General features: G+C 35.8%; 9 pseudogenes; all 9 read left to right on the plus strand.

Annotated features, from left to right (window-relative positions):
• The first annotated feature begins 103 nt into the window (after nt 1–103).
• LOC145644660 (5S ribosomal RNA) lies at nt 104–222 on the plus strand (annotated as a pseudogene).
• Nucleotides 223–2,642: 2,420 nt separating this feature from the next.
• On the plus strand, nt 2,643–2,761 carry LOC145649577 (5S ribosomal RNA; annotated as a pseudogene).
• A 1,543-nt stretch (nt 2,762–4,304) lies between these two features.
• On the plus strand, nt 4,305–4,423 carry LOC145644671 (5S ribosomal RNA; annotated as a pseudogene).
• A 1,545-nt stretch (nt 4,424–5,968) lies between these two features.
• On the plus strand, nt 5,969–6,087 carry LOC145644682 (5S ribosomal RNA; annotated as a pseudogene).
• Nucleotides 6,088–7,187: 1,100 nt separating this feature from the next.
• Nucleotides 7,188–7,306, plus strand: LOC145648558 (5S ribosomal RNA; annotated as a pseudogene).
• A 1,543-nt stretch (nt 7,307–8,849) lies between these two features.
• On the plus strand, nt 8,850–8,968 carry LOC145648559 (5S ribosomal RNA; annotated as a pseudogene).
• Nucleotides 8,969–10,073: 1,105 nt separating this feature from the next.
• On the plus strand, nt 10,074–10,192 carry LOC145648560 (5S ribosomal RNA; annotated as a pseudogene).
• A 1,105-nt stretch (nt 10,193–11,297) lies between these two features.
• On the plus strand, nt 11,298–11,416 carry LOC145648561 (5S ribosomal RNA; annotated as a pseudogene).
• A 1,983-nt stretch (nt 11,417–13,399) lies between these two features.
• On the plus strand, nt 13,400–13,518 carry LOC145648562 (5S ribosomal RNA; annotated as a pseudogene).
• Nucleotides 13,519–14,518: the final 1,000 nt, after the last annotated feature.

Genomic DNA, 14,518 nt, shown 5'->3' on the forward strand with positions numbered 1-14,518 from the left:
GATAACATTCTAGAATGTCAAGTGCAGGGATTAATAAAAAAAATTGTCAGATTGGTCTTTGATCATATTTGCTATGATTAGGCAATTTGAGTAAGTGTTTAAGGCTTACGGCCACACCAGCTTGAGAACGCCCAATCTCATCTGACCTTGGAAGCTAAGCAAGTTTGGGCCTGAATAGTACTGAGGTGGGACCCTACCTAGGAATACCAGGTGCTGTAAGCTTTTCTTGCATCACTTTAATTTACTTTCAAGCTGACATGCTCAAATGTGAAGTGCAGTGATTAATAAAAAAAACTATCTGTTAGCACCTGGGAATAGCAGATGCTGTAATTTTTTTTGCATCACTTTCATTTACTCTCCAACTCACATGCCTGAATGCGAAGTGCAGTGATTCCTCAAAAATCTATCTGTTAGCACCTTGGACTACGAGATGCTGTAAGCTTCTCTTGCATCACTTTAATTTACTTTCAAGATGACATGCTAGGATGTGAAGTGCAGTGATTAATTAAAAAAACTATCTGTTAGCACCTGGGAATAGCAAATGCTGTAAGTTTTTGTTGCATCACTTTACTTTAATCTGCAACTGACAAGCTTGTATGTGAAGTGTACAGATTAAATAGAAATATTTTAGTACCAGGGAATAGCAGGTGCTGTAAGATTGTATTGCATCCCTTTAATTTATGTTCAAGCTATCATGTTCAAATTTGAAGTGCAGTGAATAATTAACTCAAACTATCTGTTAGCACCTGGGAATAGCAGATGCTGTAAGTTTTTTTTGCATCACTTTCATTTACTCTCCAACTCACATGCCTGAATGTGAAGTGCAGTGATTCATCAAAAAACTATATGTTAGCACATTGGACTACGAGATGCTGTAAGCTTCTCTTGCATCACTTTAATTAACTGTCAAGATGACATGCTAGGATGTGAAATGCAGTGATTAATTTAAAAAACTATCTGTTAGCACCTGGGAATAGCAGATGCTGTAAGTTTTTGTTGCATCACTTTACTTTAATCTGCAACTGACAAGCTTGTATGTGAAGTGTACAGATTGAATAGAAATATTTTAGTACCAGGGAATAGCAGGTGCTGTAAGATTGTTTGCATCCCTTTAATTTATGTTCAAGCTATCATGTTCAAATTTGAAGTGCAGTGAATAATTAACTCAAACTATCTGTTAGCATCTGGGAATAGCAGATGCTGTAAGTTTTTTTTGCATCACTTTCATTTACTCTCCAACTCACATGCCTGAATGTGAAGTGCAGTGATTTATCAAAAAACTGTATGTTAGCACATTGGACTAGGAGATGCTGTAAGCTTCTCTTGCATCACTTTAATTAACTGTCAAGATGACATGCTAGGATGTGAAATGCAGTGATTAATTAAAAAAACTATCTGTTAGCACCTGGGAATAGCAGATGCTGTAAGTTTTTGTTGCATCACTTTACTTTAATCTGCAACTGACAAGCTTGTATGTGAAGTGTACAGATTAAATAGAAATATTTTAGTACCAGGGAATAGCAGGTGCTGTAAGATTGTATTGCATCCCTTTAATTTATGTTCAAGCTATCATGTTCAAATTTGAAGTGCAGTGAATAATTAACTCAAACTATCTGTTAGCACCTGGGAATAGCAGATGCTGTAAGTTTTTTTTGCATCACTTTCATTTACTCTCCAACTCACATGCCTGAATGTGAAGTGCAGTGATTCATCAAAAAACTATATGTTAGCACCTTGGACTACGAGATGTTGTAAGCTTCTCTTGCATCACTTTAATTTACTGTCAAGATGACATGCTAGGATGTGAAATGCAGTGATTAATTAAAAAAACTATCTGTTAGCACCTGGGAATAGCAGATGCTGTAAGTTTTTGTTGTATCACTTTACTTTAATCTGCAACTGACAAGCTTGTATGTGAAGTGTACAGATTAAATAGAAATATTTTAGTACCAGGGAATAGCAGGTGCTGTAAGATTGTATTGCATCCCTTTAATTTATGTTCAAGCTATCATGTTCAAATTTGAAGTGCAGTGAATAATTAACTCAAACTATCTGTTAGCACCTGGGAATAGCAGATGCTGTAAGTTTTTTTTGCATCACTTTCATTTACTCTCCAACTCACATGCCTGAATGTGAAGTGCAGTGATTCATCAAAAAACTATATGTTAGCACATTGGACTACGAGATGCTGTAAGCTTCTCTTGCATCACTTTAATTAACTGTCAAGATGACATGCTAGGATGTGAAATGCAGTGATTAATTAAAAAAACTATCTGTTAGCACCTGGGAATAGCAGATGCTGTAAGTTTTTGTTGCATCACTTTACTTTAATCTGCAACTGACAAGCTTGTATGTGAAGTGTACAGATTAAATAGAAATATTTTAGTACCAGGGAATAGCAGGTGCTGTAAGATTGTTTGCATCCCTTTAATTTATGTTCAAGCTATCATGTTCAAATTTGAAGTACAGTGAATAATTAGTGCCTCCGTATACCAGCTCCGTATTGTAAGCTTTTATTGCATCATTTAATTACATTCAAGATAACATTCTAGAATGTCAAGTGCAGGGATTAATAAAAAAAATTGTCAGATTGGTCTTTGATCATATTTGCTATGATTAGGCAATTTGAGTAAGTGTTTAAGGCTTACGGCCACACCAGCTTGAGAACGCCCAATCTCATCTGACCTTGGAAGCTAAGCAAGTTTGGGCCTGAATAGTACTGAGGTGGGACCCTACCTAGGAATACCAGGTGCTTTAAGCTTTTCTTGCATCACTTTAATTTACTTTCAAGCTGACATGCTCAAATGTGAAGTGCAGTGATTAATAAAAAAAACTATCTGTTAGCACCTGGGAATAGCAGATGCTGTAATTTTTTTTGCATCACTTTCATTTACTCTCCAACTCACATGCCTGAATGTGAAGTGCAGTGATTCCTCAAAAATCTATCTGTTAGCACCTTGGACTACGAGATGCTGTAAGCTTCTCTTGCATCACTTTAATTTACTTTCAAGATGACATGCTAGGATGTGAAGTGCAGTGATTAATTAAAAAAACTATCTGTTAGCACCTGGGAATAGCAAATGCTGTAAGTTTTTGTTGCATCACTTTACTTTAATCTGCAACTGACAAGCTTGTATGTGAAGTGTACAGATTAAATAGAAATATTTTAGTACCAGGGAATAGCAGGTGCTGTAAGATTGTATTGCATCCCTTTAATTTATGTTCAAGCTATCATGTTCAAATTTGAAGTGCAGTGAATAATTAACTCAAACTATCTGTTAGCACCTGGGAATAGCAGATGCTGTAAGTTTTTTTTGCATCACTTTCATTTACTCTCCAACTCACATGCCTGAATGTGAAGTGCAGTGATTCATCAAAAAACTATATGTTAGCACATTGGACTACGAGATGCTGTAAGCTTCTCTTGCATCACTTTAATTAACTGTTAAGATGACATGCTAGGATGTGAAATGCAGTGATTAATTTAAAAAACTATCTGTTAGCACCTGGGAATAGCAGATGCTGTAAGTTTTTGTTGCATCACTTTACTTTAATCTGCAACTGACAAGCTTGTATGTGAAGTGTACAGATTAAATAGAAATATTTTAGTACCAGGGAATAGCAGGTGCTGTAAGATTGTTTGCATCCCTTTAATTTATGTTCAAGCTATCATGTTCAAATTTGAAGTGCAGTGAATAATTAACTCAAACTATCTGTTAGCACCTGGGAATAGCAGATGCTGTAAGTTTTTTTTGCATCACTTTCATTTACTCTCCAACTCACATGCCTGAATGTGAAGTGCAGTGATTCATCAAAAAACTATATGTTAGCACATTGGACTAGGAGATGCTGTAAGCTTCTCTTGCATCACTTTAATTAACTGTCAAGATGACATGCTAGGATGTGAAATGCAGTGATTAATTAAAAAAACTATCTGTTAGCACCTGGGAATAGCAGATGCTGTAAGTTTTTGTTGCATCACTTTACTTTAATCTGCAACTGACAAGCTTGTATGTGAAGTGTACAGATTAAATAGAAATATTTTAGTACCAGGGAATAGCAGGTGCTGTAAGATTGTATTGCATCCCTTTAATTTATGTTCAAGCTATCATGTTCAAATTTGAAGTGCAGTGAATAATTAGTGCCTCCGTATACCAGCTCCGTATTGTAAGCTTTTATTGCATCATTTAATTACATTCAAGATAACATTCTAGAATGTCAAGTGCAGGGATTAATAAAAAAAATTGTCAGATTGGTCTTTGATCATATTTGCTATGATTAGGCAATTTGAGTAAGTGTTTAAGGCTTACGGCCACACCAGCTTGAGAACGCCCAATCTCATCTGACCTTGGAAGCTAAGCAAGTTTGGGCCTGAATAGTACTGAGGTGGGACCCTACCTAGGAATACCAGGTGCTGTAAGCTTTTCTTGCATCACTTTAATTTACTTTCAAGCTGACATGCTCAAATGTGAAGTGCAGTGATTAATAAAAAAAAACTATCTGTTAGCACCTGGGAATAGCAGATGCTGTAAGTTTTTTTTGCATCACTTTCATTTACTCTCCAACTCACATGCCTGAATGTCAAGTGCAGTGATTCCTCAAAAATCTATCTGTTAGCACCTTGGACTACGAGATGCTGTAAGCTTCTCTTGCATCACTTTAATTTACTTTCAAGATGACATGCTAGGATGTGAAGTGCAGTGATTAATTAAAAAAACTATCTGTTAGCACCTGGGAATAGCAAATGCTGTAAGTTTTTGTTGCATCACTTTACTTTAATCTGCAACTGACAAGCTTGTATGTGAAGTGTACAGATTAAATATAAATATTTTAGTACCAGGGAATAGCAGGTGCTGTAAGATTGTATTGCATCCCTTTAATTTATGTTCAAGCTATCATGTTCAAATTTGAAGTGCAGTGAATAATTAACTCAAACTATCTGTTAGCACCTGGGAATAGCAGATGCTGTAAGTTTTTTTTGCATCACTTTCATTTACTCTCCAACTCACATGCCTGAATGTGAAGTGCAGTGATTCATCAAAAAACTATATGTTAGCACCTTGGACTACGAGATGCTGTAAGCTTCTCTTGCATCACTTTAATTTACTGTCAAGATGACATGCTAGGATGTGAAATGCAGTGATTAATTAAAAAAACTATCTGTTAGCACCTGGGAATAGCAGATGCTGTAAGTTTTTGTTGTATCACTTTACTTTAATCTGCAACTGACAAGCTTGTATGTGAAGTGTACAGATTAAATAGAAATATTTTAATACCAGGGAATAGCAGGTGCTGTAAGATTGTATTGCATCCCTTTAATTTATGTTCAAGCTATCATGTTCAAATTTGAAGTGCAGTGAATAATTAACTCAAACTATCTGTTAGCACCTGGGAATAGCAGATGCTGTAAGTTTTTTTTGCATCACTTTCATTTACTCTCCAACTCACATGCCTGAATGTGAAGTGCAGTGATTCATCAAAAAACTATATGTTAGCACATTGGACTACGAGATGCTGTAAGCTTCTCTTGCATCACTTTAATTAACTGTCAAGATGACATGCTAGGATGTGAAATGCAGTGATTAATTAAAAAAACTATCTGTTAGCACCTGGGAATAGCAGATGCTGTAAGTTTTTGTTGCATCACTTTACTTTAATCTGCAACTGACAAGCTTGTATGTGAAGTGTACAGATTAAATAGAAATATTTTAGTACCAGGGAATAGCAGGTGCTGTAAGATTGTTTGCATCCCTTTAATTTATGTTCAAGCTATCATGTTCAAATTTGAAGTACAGTGAATAATTAGTGCCTCCGTATACCAGCTCCGTATTGTAAGCTTTTATTGCATCATTTAATTACATTCAAGATAACATTCTAGAATGTCAAGTGCAGGGATTAATAAAAAAAATTGTCAGATTGGTCTTTGATCATATTTGCTATGATTAGGCAATTTGAGTAAGTGTTTAAGGCTTACGGCCACACCAGCTTGAGAACGCCCAATCTCATCTGACCTTGGAAGCTAAGCAAGTTTGGGCCTGAATAGTACTGAGGTGGGACCCTACCTAGGAATACCAGGTGCTGTAAGCTTTTCTTGCATCACTTTAATTTACTTTCAAGCTGACATGCTCAAATGTGAAGTGCAGTGATTAATAAAAAAAACTATCTGTTAGCACCTGGGAATAGCAGATGCTGTAATTTTTTTTGCATCACTTTCATTTACTCTCCAACTCACATGCCTGAATGTGAAGTGCAGTGATTCCTCAAAAATCTATCTGTTAGCACCTTGGACTACGAGATGCTGTAAGCTTCTCTTGCATCACTTTAATTTACTTTCAAGATGACATGCTAGGATGTGAAGTGCAGTGATTAATTAAAAAAACTATCTGTTAGCACCTGGGAATAGCAAATGCTGTAAGTTTTTGTTGCATCACTTTACTTTAATCTGCAACTGACAAGCTTGTATGTGAAGTGTACAGATTAAATAGAAATATTTTAGTACCAGGGAATAGCAGGTGCTGTAAGATTGTATTGCATCCCTTTAATTTATGTTCAAGCTATCATGTTCAAATTTGAAGTGCAGTGAATAATTAACTCAAACTATCTGTTAGCACCTGGGAATAGCAGATGCTGTAAGTTTTTTTTGCATCACTTTCATTTACTCTCCAACTCACATGCCTGAATGTGAAGTGCAGTGATTCATCAAAAAACTATATGTTAGCACATTGGACTACGAGATGCTGTAAGCTTCTCTTGCATCACTTTAATTAACTGTCAAGATGACATGCTAGGATGTGAAATGCAGTGATTAATTAAAAAAACTATCTGTTAGCACCTGGGAATAGCAGATGCTGTAAGTTTTTGTTGCATCACTTTACTTTAATCTGCAACTGACAAGCTTGTATGTGAAGTGTACAGATTAAATAGAAATATTTTAGTACCAGGGAATAGCAGGTGCTGTAAGATTGTTTGCATCCCTTTAATTTATGTTCAAGCTATCATGTTCAAATTTGAAGTACAGTGAATAATTAGTGCCTCCGTATACCAGATGTTGTAAGCTTTTATTGCATCATTTAATTACATTCAAGATAACATTCTAGAATGTCAAGTGCAGGGATTAATAAAAAAAATTGTCAGATTGGTCTTTGATCATATTTGCTATGATTAGGCAATTTGAGTAAGTGTTTAAGGCTTACGGCCACACCAGCTTGAGAACGCCCAATCTCCTCTGACCTTGGAAGCTAAGCAAGTTTGGGCCTGAATAGTACTGAGGTGGGACCCTACCTAGGAATACCAGGTGCTGTAAGCTTTTCTTGCATCACTTTAATTTACTTTCAAGCTGACATGCTCAAATGTGAAGTGCAGTGATTAATAAAAAAAACTATCTGTTAGCACCTGGGAATAGCAGATGCTGTAAGTTTTTTTTGCATCACTTTCATTTACTCTCCAACTCACATGCCTGAATGTGAAGTGCAGTGATTCCTCAAAAATCTATCTGTTAGCACCTTGGACTACGAGATGCTGTAAGCTTCTCTTGCATCACTTTAATTTACTTTCAAGATGACATGCTAGGATGTGAAGTGCAGTGATTAATTAAAAAAACTATCTGTTAGCACCTGGGAATAGCAAATGCTGTAAGTTTTTGTTGCATCACTTTACTTTAATCTGCAACTGACAAGCTTGTATGTGAAGTGTACAGATTAAATATAAATATTTTAGTACCAGGGAATAGCAGGTGCTGTAAGATTGTATTGCATCCCTTTAATTTATGTTCAAGCTATCATGTTCAAATTTGAAGTGCAGTGAATAATTAACTCAAACTATCTGTTAGCACCTGGGAATAGCAGATGCTGTAAGTTTTTTTTGCATCACTTTCATTTACTCTCCAACTCACATGCCTGAATGTGAAGTGCAGTGATTCATCAAAAAACTATATGTTAGCACCTTGGACTACGAGATGTTGTAAGCTTCTCTTGCATCACTTTAATTTACTGTCAAGATGACATGCTAGGATGTGAAATGCAGTGATTAATTAAAAAACTATCTGTTAGCACCTGGGAATAGCAGATGCTGTAAGTTTTTGTTGTATCACTTTACTTTAATCTGCAACTGACAAGCTTGTATGTGAAGTGTACAGATTAAATAGAAATATTTTAGTACCAGGGAATAGCAGGTGCTGTAAGATTGTATTGCATCCCTTTAATTTATGTTCAAGCTATCATGTTCAAATTTGAAGTGCAGTGAATAATTAACTCAAACTATCTGTTAGCACCTGGGAATAGCAGATGCTGTTAGTTTTTTTTGCATCACTTTCATTTACTCTCCAACTCACATGCCTGAATGTGAAGTGCAGTGATTCATCAAAAAACTATATGTTAGCACATTGGACTACGAGATGCTGTAAGCTTCTCTTGCATCACTTTAATTAACTGTCAAGATGACATGCTAGGATGTGAAATGCAGTGATTAATTAAAAAAACTATCTGTTAGCACCTGGGAATAGCAGATGCTGTAAGTTTTTGTTGCATCACTTTAGTTTAATCTGCAACTGACAAGCTTGTATGTGAAGTGTACAGATTAAATAGAAATATTTTAGTACCAGGGAATAGCAGGTGCTGTAAGATTGTTTGCATCCCTTTAATTTATGTTCAAGCTATCATGTTCAAATTTGAAGTACAGTGAATAATTAGTGCCTCCGTATACCAGCTCCGTATTGTAAGCTTTTATTGCATCATTTAATTACATTCAAGATAACATTCTAGAATGTCAAGTGCAGGGATTAATAAAAAAAATTGTCAGATTGGTCTTTGATCATATTTGCTATGATTAGGCAATTTGAGTAAGTGTTTAAGGCTTACGGCCACACCAGCTTGAGAACGCCCAATCTCCTCTGACCTTGGAAGCTAAGCAAGTTTGGGCCTGAATAGTACTGAGGTGGGACCCTACCTAGGAATACCAGGTGCTGTAAGCTTTTCTTGCATCACTTTAATTTACTTTCAAGCTGACATGCTCAAATGTGAAGTGCAGTGATTAATAAAAAAAACTATCTGTTAGCACCTGGGAATAGCAGATGCTGTAAGTTTTTTTTGCATCACTTTCATTTACTCTCCAACTCACATGCCTGAATGTGAAGTGCAGTGATTCCTCAAAAATCTATCTGTTAGCACCTTGGACTACGAGATGCTGTAAGCTTCTCTTGCATCACTTTAATTTACTTTCAAGATGACATGCTAGGATGTGAAGTGCAGTGATTAATTAAAAAAACTATCTGTTAGCACCTGGGAATAGCAAATGCTGTAAGTTTTTGTTGCATCACTTTACTTTAATCTGCAACTGACAAGCTTGTATGTGAAGTGTACAGATTAAATATAAATATTTTAGTACCAGGGAATAGCAGGTGCTGTAAGATTGTATTGCATCCCTTTAATTTATGTTCAAGCTATCATGTTCAAATTTGAAGTGCAGTGAATAATTAACTCAAACTATCTGTTAGCACCTGGGAATAGCAGATGCTGTAAGTTTTTTTTGCATCACTTTCATTTACTCTCCAACTCACATGCCTGAATGTGAAGTGCAGTGATTCATCAAAAAACTATATGTTAGCACCTTGGACTACGAGATGTTGTAAGCTTCTCTTGCATCACTTTAATTTACTGTCAAGATGACATGCTAGGATGTGAAATGCAGTGATTAATTAAAAAAACTATCTGTTAGCACCTGGGAATAGCAGATGCTGTAAGTTTTTGTTGTATCACTTTACTTTAATCTGCAACTGACAAGCTTGTATGTGAAGTGTACAGATTAAATAGAAATATTTTAGTACCAGGGAATAGCAGGTGCTGTAAGATTGTTTGCATCCCTTTAATTTATGTTCAAGCTATCATGTTCAAATTTGAAGTACAGTGAATAATTAGTGCCTCCGTATACCAGCTCCGTATTGTAAGCTTTTATTGCATCATTTAATTACATTCAAGATAACATTCTAGAATGTCAAGTGCAGGGATTAATAAAAAAAATTGTCAGATTGGTCTTTGATCATATTTGCTATGATTAGGCAATTTGAGTAAGTGTTTAAGGCTTACGGCCACACCAGCTTGAGAACGCCCAATCTCCTCTGACCTTGGAAGCTAAGCAAGTTTGGGCCTGAATAGTACTGAGGTGGGACCCTACCTAGGAATACCAGGTGCTGTAAGCTTTTCTTGCATCACTTTAATTTACTTTCAAGCTGACATGCTCAAATGTGAAGTGCAGTGATTAATAAAAAAAACTATCTGTTAGCACCTGGGAATAGCAGATGCTGTAAGTTTTTTTTGCATCACTTTCATTTACTCTCCAACTCACATGCCTGAATGTGAAGTGCAGTGATTCCTCAAAAATCTATCTGTTAGCACCTTGGACTACGAGATGCTGTAAGCTTCTCTTGCATCACTTTAATTTACTTTCAAGATGACATGCTAGGATGTGAAGTGCAGTGATTAATTAAAAAAACTATCTGTTAGCACCTGGGAATAGCAAATGCTGTAAGTTTTTGTTGCATCACTTTACTTTAATCTGCAACTGACAAGCTTGTATGTGAAGTGTACAGATTAAATATAAATATTTTAGTACCAGGGAATAGCAGGTGCTGTAAGATTGTATTGCATCCCTTTAATTTATGTTCAAGCTATCATGTTCAAATTTGAAGTGCAGTGAATAATTAACTCAAACTATCTGTTAGCACCTGGGAATAGCAGATGCTGTAAGTTTTTTTTGCATCACTTTCATTTACTCTCCAACTCACATGCCTGAATGTGAAGTGCAGTGATTCATCAAAAAACTATATGTTAGCACCTTGGACTACGAGATGTTGTAAGCTTCTCTTGCATCACTTTAATTTACTGTCAAGATGACATGCTAGGATGTGAAATGCAGTGATTAATTAAAAAAACTATCTGTTAGCACCTGGGAATAGCAGATGCTGTAAGTTTTTGTTGTATCACTTTACTTTAATCTGCAACTGACAAGCTTGTATGTGAAGTGTACAGATTAAATAGAAATATTTTAGTACCAGGGAATAGCAGGTGCTGTAAGATTGTTTGCATCCCTTTAATTTATGTTCAAGCTATCATGTTCAAATTTGAAGTACAGTGAATAATTAGTGCCTCCGTATACCAGCTCCGTATTGTAAGCTTTTATTGCATCATTTAATTACATTCAAGATAACATTCTAGAATGTCAAGTGCAGGGATTAATAAAAAAAATTGTCAGATTGGTCTTTGATCATATTTGCTATGATTAGGCAATTTGAGTAAGTGTTTAAGGCTTACGGCCACACCAGCTTGAGAACGCCCAATCTCCTCTGACCTTGGAAGCTAAGCAAGTTTGGGCCTGAATAGTACTGAGGTGGGACCCTACCTAGGAATACCAGGTGCTGTAAGCTTTTCTTGCATCACTTTAATTTACTTTCAAGCTGACATGCTCAAATGTGAAGTGCAGTGATTAATAAAAAAAACTATCTGTTAGCACCTGGGAATAGCAGATGCTGTAAGTTTTTTTTGCATCACTTTCATTTGCTCTCCAACTCACATGCCTGAATGTGAAGTGCAGTGATTCCTCAAAAATCTATCTGTTAGCACCTTGGACTACGAGATGCTGTAAGCTTCTCTTGCATCACTTTAATTTACTTTCAAGATGACATGCTAGGATGTGAAGTGCAGTGATTAATTAAAAAAACTATCTGTTAGCACCTGGGAATAGCAAATGCTGTAAGTTTTTGTTGCATCACTTTACTTTAATCTGCAACTGACAAGCTTGTATGTGAAGTGTACAGATTAAATATAAATATTTTAGTACCAGGGAATAGCAGGTGCTGTAAGATTGTATTGCATCCCTTTAATTTATGTTCAAGCTATCATGTTCAAATTTGAAGTGCAGTGAATAATTAACTCAAACTATCTGTTAGCACCTGGGAATAGCAGATGCTGTAAGTTTTTTTTGCATCACTTTCATTTACTCTCCAACTCACATGCCTGAATGTGAAGTGCAGTGATTCATCAAAAAACTATATGTTAGCACCTTGGACTACGAGATGTTGTAAGCTTCTCTTGCATCACTTTAATTTACTGTCAAGATGACATGCTAGGATGTGAAATGCAGTGATTAATTAAAAAAACTATCTGTTAGCACCTGGGAATAGCAGATGCTGTAAGTTTTTGTTGTATCACTTTACTTTAATCTGCAACTGACAAGCTTGTATGTGAAGTGTACAGATTAAATAGAAATATTTTAGTACCAGGGAATAGCAGGTGCTGTAAGATTGTATTGCATCCCTTTAATTTATGTTCAAGCTATCATGTTCAAATTTGAAGTGCAGTGAATAATTAACTCAAACTATCTTTTAGCACCTGGGAATAGCAGATGCTGTAAGTTTTTTTTGCATCACTTTCATTTACTCTCCAACTCACATGCCTGAATGTGAAGTGCAGTGATTCATCAAAAAACTATATGTTAGCACCTTGGACTACGAGATGTTGTAAGCTTCTCTTGCATCACTTTAATTTACTGTCAAGATGACATGCTAGGATGTGAAATGCAGTGATTAATTAAAAAAACTATCTGTTAGCACCTGGGAATAGCAGATGCTGTAAGTTTTTGTTGTATCACTTTACTTTAATCTGCAACTGACAAGCTTGTATGTGAAGTGTACAGATTAAATAGAAATATTTTAGTACCAGGGAATAGCAGGTGCTGTAAGATTGTATTGCATCCCTTTAATTTATGTTCAAGCTATCATGTTCAAATTTGAAGTGCAGTGAATAATTAACTCAAACTATCTGTTAGCACCTGGGAATAGCAGATGCTGTAAGTTTTTTTTGCATCACTTTCATTTACTCTCCAACTCACATGCCTGAATGTGAAGTGCAGTGATTCATCAAAAAACTATATGTTAGCACATTGGACTACGAGATGCTGTAAGCTTCTCTTGCATCACTTTAATTAACTGTCAAGATGACATGCTAGGATGTGAAATGCAGTGATTAATTAAAAAAACTATCTGTTAGCACCTGGGAATAGCAGATGCTGTAAGTTTTTGTTGCATCACTTTACTTTAATCTGCAACTGACAAGCTTGTATGTGAAGTGTACAGATTAAATAGAAATATTTTAGTACCAGGGAATAGCAGGTGCTGTAAGATTGTTTGCATCCCTTTAATTTATGTTCAAGCTATCATGTTCAAATTTGAAGTACAGTGAATAATTAGTGCCTCCGTATACCAGCTCCGTATTGTAAGCTTTTATTGCATCATTTAATTACATTCAAGATAACATTCTAGAATGTCAAGTGCAGGGATTAATAAAAAAAATTGTCAGATTGGTCTTTGATCATATTTGCTATGATTAGGCAATTTGAGTAAGTGTTTAAGGCTTACGGCCACACCAGCTTGAGAACGCCCAATCTCCTCTGACCTTGGAAGCTAAGCAAGTTTGGGCCTGAATAGTACTGAGGTGGGACCCTACCTAGGAATACCAGGTGCTGTAAGCTTTTCTTGCATCACTTTAATTTACTTTCAAGCTGACATGCTCAAATGTGAAGTGCAGTGATTAATAAAAAAAACTATCTGTTAGCACCTGGGAATAGCAGATGCTGTAATTTTTTTTGCATCACTTTCATTTACTCTCCAACTCACATGCCTGAATGTGAAGTGCAGTGATTCCTCAAAAATCTATCTGTTAGCACCTTGGACTACGAGATGCTGTAAGCTTCTCTTGCATCACTTTAATTTACTTTCAAGATGACATGCTAGGATGTGAAGTGCAGTGATTAATTAAAAAAACTATCTGTTAGCACCTGGGAATAGCAAATGCTGTAAGTTTTTGTTGCATCACTTTACTTTAATCTGCAACTGACAAGCTTGTATGTGAAGTGTACAGATTAAATAGAAATATTTTAGTACCAGGGAATAGCAGGTGCTGTAAGATTGTATTGCATCCCTTTAATTTATGTTCAAGCTATCATGTTCAAATTTGAAGTGCAGTGAATAATTAACTCAAACTATCTGTTAGCACCTGGGAATAGCAGATGCTGTAAGTTTTTTTTGCATCACTTTCATTTACTCTCCAACTCACATGCCTGAATGTGAAGTGCAGTGATTCATCAAAAAACTATATGTTAGCACATTGGACTACGAGATGCTGTAAGCTTCTCTTGCATCACTTTAATTAACTGTCAAGATGACATGCTAGGATGTGAAATGCAGTGATTAATTAAAAAAACTATCTGTTAGCACCTGGGAATAGCAGATGCTGTAAGTTTTTGTTGCATCACTTTACTTTAATCTGCAACTGACAAGCTTGTATGTGAAGTGTACAGATTAAATAGAAATATTTTAGTACCAGGGAATAGCAGGTGCTGTAAGATTGTTTGCATCCCTTTAATTTATGTTCAAGCTATCATGTTCAAATTTGAAGTACAGTGAATAATTAGTGCCTCCGTATACCAGATGTTGTAAGCTTTTATTGCATCATTTAATTACATTCAAGAT

The sequence above is a fragment of the Electrophorus electricus genome, chromosome 13 (assembly GCF_041902795.1).
Source record: "Electrophorus electricus isolate QZ-2024a chromosome 13, ASM4190279v1, whole genome shotgun sequence".
Classification (NCBI taxonomy): Eukaryota; Metazoa; Chordata; class Actinopteri; order Gymnotiformes; family Gymnotidae; genus Electrophorus; species Electrophorus electricus.